Consider the following 7435-nt stretch of genomic DNA (forward strand, 5'->3'; position numbering starts at 1 on the left):
GGCCTTTTATATAGGTATTTTAAGAGATATTAAGATTTGTCCAGTAGCTTATGAACCCTGATCATGATGCATCATCCTAATAATGCTCTGATGTAGAGATGTTGGTCGTGTTAATGAAAAAGATTAAGGTGGAATTTCTGCTATAGAATTCTTTTACATGTCTAATTTGTGGGGGGAAATGATTAAGAAATTAATTAGAATAAATCAGAGATTTAATTCATGCCAATTCAATAGATTTTTAATGTCTTTGAACTTTTATTTTTGTGAACAAAGCTCTTAATTATACCATTTGATAAACAGGCACTTATTGAACATCTACTATCTTACCAGGTATTTTGTCTGGCTCCCACGAGAAGCTGAAAGAAGGACTCACAGAATCTTAATTCATAATAAAATACCTCATATAGTAATTGCCAAAGAAGTAGTATGGGTGAAAAGGAGTGTTGAGGTGCGGGAATAAATAAGTGTCTAGATATGAAATGTTAAAAGTAAAAGAGGGAGAGTTGTGAAATGGAGAGTTATCTTTAAGTGATTTTGGAGGAAGTTAGAAAGAAAATGGGGCTAATGTAGAGGAAAAGATACCATTCAACCAAGTTCTAATCCAAAAGTTGGTGTTTCCCAATCCTAAAAGGAAGAAAAATGATCCCCCAATACTGCTCATCCAATAATATGAGGATATAACACAAGAAAAACAAGTGCATTTATATGGAGAGATGCAGAGAAAAACTCTCGTATTGGCACATAAACTTTAAGAAGGATTGTTTCTGTTTTCTTGGAACCCATAATTTTGACCCTATGTGCAAGTCTATGGGTGGTAGTTTCAGAGGAAAAGGAGCTTCCAAGGTGAGAATGGCAAACTGAACTGAGATTTCCCACTTTGGTGGTGAGAATTCCAAGGGTCATGTTGCCCAGGGTGAAAGGGGTATACTCATCAACCTCCCAGGATATCTCGCATGCAGTGGGGCTTTATTAAAGAATGTGTATAATCCCTCCTGTGCTCTGAAAAGACAGCCTATATTATTGTATGCTTTACTTGCTGGTCCTGAAGCCTTTATTGTTCGAAGAAGCACTCAATATTCATAAGTACAAATGGTTTACAGGAAAACTCTTGATTGAATAAAACAACTTTCAGGGTTGGAAAGTGAACACTAAAAGCAGTCTGCAGCCATAATTCAAAAGACAGGACAAGCAGAGGATAACCCAGGAGCAACCCAAATTCTGGGAAATGTCTGCTGAGGTGGACAAAGGACAAGAAAAATGGAGCAAATGGAGAAGATAGGAAATAAAAAGGAGGTAAAGAAAAGGGATGTAGAAAAAGACTTAGATTTCTCTCGTCCACGAAGCCGTGTTGATGGTGGTCCCCAATCCCCCATTCTCTAACAAGGTATTTTGTGTAAATGCAGGGTCCACCAGAGATTCCAGGTTGCCAGGGTGCTCCAGCCTCTACCGCTTCATCCTCTCTCCACCTCCAGGGTGGCACCCCACCCAGATTCCTTTCTTGTCAAACTTGTTTCCAGTCACCCCAGCCCTCTAGTCTGTGACCTCTTGGTCAAACTGTCTGTTACCCAGGACACAAATAGATTGAGGGTGTCAGATAACATGGTAATTTGGTGGGGCAGAAGACAGTTTGCATGAATGCTGCAATACCTTTTATAATACTTCTTTCCTTAACGACTCACTTTTAAATGTAAGTGCCCTTTCCTCACCTCTATTTCCCTGTGTCTCTGAAGTCCCTGAAGGCCAACTGAGTATGTGATTCATACTTCTTTTGATTTATTTGCTTTGATGTGTTCATTGTTTCTCTAGAGCTAACTAGTGGAACTTTTGAGTCAATTCTATTTTTCTTGGGGCCGTAGAGTAACACAAAAGTTGGGTGATGAAAAAGTTGGGCTGCATTGCTCTGTGGCCACGATATAGAACAGTGTGTGCACTGAAGTTAGAGTGCATGAAGTGATGAACACTTTGTAACCACATTTTAAATGCAAAGCCATTTTCTCTGGGAACTGATTGGTGATGTCCAGTTAATAGACACAGTATTCACCACACTCTTGATGCCTGCAAAATACCTGTTCACTGCATGTCTCTGTTACCAAACCTCCACAGCCAGAAATCCTCAGGACCCCTATACCGGCTGTGAGCACACTGAAGAAGGAGTGGCCTTTGAGGAAGCAAAGATGTGACCATGAGAGTGACAGGAAAGCTGCAGTCTTTGTATCAGGCATGCAGGCACCTCGGTCAATTTCTCACACCCTCACAGTAAAAGATTTCCATGAGGTAGGTCCAGACTGGGAAAGAGAGTGTGCCACCTGTTTTTTCTTTCTTTCTTTCTTTTTTTTTAAATTACCAAAAGGTTATTAGGGGCCAGGCACAGCATTCTAAATAAAACAACTATTTTGCATAAGGAATAAACCAACCTTCTTAAGAAGTATAAAAACTGTTCTCCATGTTGGTGGCAATTCCTGAAAGCTCTATGTAACATATCTTTCTCTAGCTTGCACCTACTTTATCTCTTTTCTTGGGAACAGGATTAAGCAGAAGGAGAAAGACAGAGATGTATAAACAGAATCACCTTCCCATCCAGGAATTTGCTGAGCTCCTGAGTCACTACTGTTTCCAGGTGAGAGCACAAGAACGCAGGAGGTGCACTATCTTGAATTCTTCCTTCAGCTCTGTTATCTTTTTATAAATTCTGTGCATTTGACTGGGCACGTGGGCCTAGCTCATAAGTCAGTGCAGAAATATCAGTTACTTTTGATTACTTATTAAAGAAAAAATATAGATCAGAGCTACAAAGAGGCAGGGTCTAGGCGAGCTGAGGTGGGATCTGACCAAAGTCTGGGATCTCAGCGCGACCACAGGCCAGATTTGAGCATGGTCTCAGTCCCAAGGCGGGATCTGTCGGGTCTTAGCCCCGAGCCAGGTTGCGCCGCCCACTGAGCGCCTCCCCTCCGGTTCCAGGCCTGGGTTCCGGGGTCTACTGTCATTCCCCACCCACCCGACTCTGCCTCCCAGGATCCCACCCTGAGCTCTAGGGCTGGAAGCCGTGCGACCTTTCTCCACCCTGTGGGTAGCAGCTCCTACTAGACTCTGGCTGCCCCGCTAAAGTTTATAAGAGACGAAAACCTGTTCCAGACCTTTTTCAAAGTGTGAGAGGATTGTCTTAACAGTAGGAGCCCGAAGTTAAGGGCTCCCCAAAGAGAAAGGCTGGCTGGGTAACCCCAATTCCTCCCGCTCCCACCTGTCCGGAGCGGCTGAATGGTTCCTGCAAAATGCTTACCCAAAGAGCATACCCGGGCTCTTGTAGACGCCCAGCGCGCTATAGGTCCTCGCTCCCAAGATTGGATAGATGATTCATTTTTATATGTAACGTTTTACCCCAGTCTATAGCTCCAGTGGTTAATGTTCAATCCCTGGGCTTTGAGAGGCAGCTTGAAGGAGGCAGGCAGGGATGACCCATTCAAGGTATATGGCCGCTGGGGAGTGAAGAAGCAGAGGCCCGAGAAAGGGTGAGAAAGGATGTTGTGGGGGAGGGAGGGCACTCCTTCGGACCCCGACTGCCTTGGTAGAACGAGAGAGCAGAGAAACAAGCACATCCTCGGCCCCAGTCTAGTGCGGGTCCCTGGAGGCTCAGCCACCAGGCTGCGCTGGGGCTGGGCTCTGACCGCCCACCGGGCGGCAGCCGGGGGCCGAGAGCCGCGCGTGCTGGGGCGTGCGGAGCGCAGGCGCGAGGGCTGGCGCTGCGCCCCAGCTGGACCCCGAGGCAGCTCCCTGCAGCCCTAGCGTGGGGATTTCGATGCCTGGCCTGGGGCTTTAGGTTAGGGACGCAGGCGGGAAGTGGGGGCGCGGCGGCAGCTGCAGATTAGATTCTGGTTTTGATATCCGAAGGGACTGTCCAACACAGAGTGCCGGGGACCGAGAGGGCGACCCCGGAGGCGTGTAGGTGGCCCTTGGTGTTCCCATTTCTCCCAAAGGTTCTGAAAATACTGTCGGGGTAAAGGATGGCGGCGCACCTTTTTCCATGCCACTGGCCAAAAAATGAACTGTTAAGACAGCAGCTATTCTGGTCAATGAAAGCGGTAAGACGCTGTTGTACCCGAACCACGTTTTAGGTGGCCTATGAGGACCTTGGAGAAGCCTCTGTTGGGGGGACGCTCAAATGAAGCGGCTGCACCCTGGATCGTTCTAGGAGCTGGGCCGGGTCTCCCAACTGCCATCCCCTAGCGCCTGGTACTTGACAGCCCGGCCCGACTGCGCCAGGGAAAGAAGGCTCGGGGCTGGGAGCTTCACACCAGGAAGCAGGAGCTCAGAGCTGCAGCCCAGCATTGCAGGAGGAATTTTTTTTTTCTTTTTTCTTTTGGTCAGAAAAACAGACAAGACACCATCTCATCAGATAAGAACGGCTCCCTCGGCTGGCTGCCTCTATCTCTCGGATTTCAGGCAGGGGTTGGAGGTGCTGAGGTCAGTAGAGTCCTGTTAAGGAACATCGCCTGCGGCCCAGCGCCAGGAAAACGGGGGGCTTTATTTTACTTTCTTTTGTTTGATATTATTTGGCTTTCTAACAAAGTGATGCATAGTCTGTAGCCTTAGGCTCTAGCAGGCAAAGCCCCTTCCTTAGCGCTGGGGGTGGCCTGCAAGGTCTCCACCTCTACCCACCTCGTTGTTCCCCTCTGTCGCTCTCCCCTTCCCCCCTGCGCCAGTACACAGTGGAGTGAAGCCATCAGAGAGGCTAGCGGTCAATCAAATGCAGAGACTGCAAGAAATGACAACCGGGAAGGCCCTGCCGGTATACCCGGAAGGAGAGAAGGAGATGCTATCAGGCTTCTAGTGGGTGCAGCAACCCCACCTTGATACCAGAAAAGCAGAGTTTGGGAGTCTGTTGACACAGGCAGAGTATGGAAACTTGCCCAAGAACTGGGCTGCCACTAGTCTGTGTTCTCAGTCACATTCGATATGCTGCCACATAGCTTTCTCCGGGACAGCAGAGTAGGTTCTAAGCCTCATCTCCCCAGAGAGACGAGGATAAAAAGTTCCTGCGAGGTCGTCCCGAGCTGGTGCAAACTGTCAGCGGCTGTTTCTGGAGAGAGAAAGCATTGGTAGAGGGAGTCCTCGGGCTGTGAGGAAGCCAATGCTTGGTACATTAGGTCCCTGCGTTAGCGGATCATTTTCTAAGTTGCTTGAATGGGGAAAAACAAAACAAAACAAAACAAAATTTTGGCAGAGGACAAACAAAACGGGAGAAAGAGAAGATGGGCGTGAAGAAGAGAGAGCAAGAAGGACGGAAGGCACCTTAAACATTTTTGCCAGAAGACTAGAAGGCCTCCGTCTGGAAAGATCCATCAAAGTCACAGAGGCAGACACTCAGGGTGCAGACACACACCCTGCTGAGAGAAGGCCCAGTTAAGTCTGAACTTCTCAGTTCTTCTGAAGGAAGAAAAAAAAATGCAGTCCTCCCCCCCCAAATTACCATCTAAAAGTAAACACTGTTACCATATATTCATTAAATGTTTTTAAAATGTTTTTTTTTTAATTTGTAAGGAATTTAGATGGCTTTTAGTCATTCTTCTGCTAAGTAAGTAACTTAAGCTTCTAGTATCTCCTGCTTCCACAATTGCCATTGAACTGTTAACAGTGCATCACTACAAAAGTAGAAATGATTTTTAAAAGGTAATTAAGTAGAATTAAATACATCACTAATGGGGTATTTTATTTCTTGTAGGACTTCTCAAATCTTCAAACAAAATCTAAAATCAACATTTACATAAAACACATTAAAATACTCAGCACGGAAGTGAATAAAGTTATGCATCCCACAACAAATTCTGGTTTCTATCTTTTCAGATAGAAATTAAAAATGAGAAGTCCTCCCTTGGGGAAAGGGTGAGGAAAGGTGGAGAGGGATAAGGGTGATAAGAGTCAAATTTCCCTGATTTTGCCTATTGAAACCCAGAAAGGTAAATCAGCTTTGTGTTTACAATCCTTTACTATTTAACTCATATTTTAAACATATTTCATTGTGAATTACCATTTTCTCCAGTTCAGTCAAAATGCAATTGTTTGGGAGGCTGGTGGGGGGGGAGGACAGGTATTTAAAAAAAAATTCCTTTTTGAAAATTTGCTACTCGAAATTCCTCCGGTTTACTTTGAGACCTCTCCTCCCTCAGTCAGCCACGTTTCTTGCTTCCCGGTGTGCTTAGATTAACTGCAGTTCGCCCGGGGTTTATAAATCAATCAATAGGGAGTCTATATTCATAAAGGCCTCTGATCTGATTACACCCCTGCTTTTTTTCCCTCCTCTGTAAAAAAGTTAAATCGGCGAGCCAGGGACTCGGGGCATCGCCGGCGTCGGCTGTGGGCGGTCAGAGGCTGGAGAGCCCCGGCGACGGCGGCGGGGGCGCCCGTGGATTAGGATGTGGATTGCAGGACAGACCTTTGTTTGGTCACATTCACCACAGGGGTTGGGGGGAGGGCAGTCCTCCTTCGAGAACGCGCTGGATTTTTATAGACTTGCCTTAAAAGGGCTCACTGCTCTTCACAGGGTTAATTTATGGGGCTTTCGAGGAATATTGGGACTTTTTAAGATGCTGTTTATTTTTTCCCCTTAATTTTTTTGTTGTACTCCTGAAAGGACTACCGGGTTTCAGCACCTTGTAGAAAGAGGTGGGGGTGAGAAAAGAGCAGAGCCAGGAGGGGAAGAGGAGGATTTGCCCTCATATCTAACCGCCTGTATGGCCCAGACTTCCCAACATATTTTTAAAAATTAAATTTCTAACCAAGTTGTAGACATTCGAACTCAGATTTAGAAACTGGGAGGAAGTTGAGACAAATGTGGACTGTAGACATCTCTCCTCAAGTCTCCACCAATGTGAAATCAGTATTAGGGGAATCAAGAGTTAGGGGCCTTGGAAATATTTTAAAGTAATAAAATAAAAAACAAACCCGAGGATAAGTATAACAAAAGATACCAAGAGAAGAAACAGCGCAAGTGAGTAACAGGTGGGTGGGCGGGGGTTGGGGGCCGAGAAAGCCCCTAGATTGCTGATATTCTCCACCGGGTTCCTACCCCTGGCCAGGCCAACCTCTGGGTGCTCCAGGAGGTGAGCAATGGTGGACTGAGGCTTCAGGCTCTCCATTTTTGAACCCAAGTAGGGGAGGTTGGTGTTCAGGCTATAGATTATGTTAAAGGTTCCTTTAAGCACTTTAATACACAACTAGCTCAGAAATCATTAAGAGACCTAGAGAAGGACAAAGAAATACCCTCACACTCACCGGTAGTTAAGTGTTGACATGCAGCAAAAATCGATTGAGTGGAACCGAGGTGGTGGATGTAGAGATGGCTGCTGGGGAGACCGGGCTGGGAGTGGGAGGGGCTAGAGGATGACTCCTGGGGCTCGGGAACTAGCCGGGTAGCGAGAGGGAGGTGAGGAAAGGGGCTGGT

The sequence above is a fragment of the Otolemur garnettii genome, unplaced genomic scaffold (assembly GCF_000181295.1).
Source record: "Otolemur garnettii isolate 467f Iridium unplaced genomic scaffold, OtoGar3 scaffold00129, whole genome shotgun sequence".
Classification (NCBI taxonomy): Eukaryota; Metazoa; Chordata; class Mammalia; order Primates; family Galagidae; genus Otolemur; species Otolemur garnettii.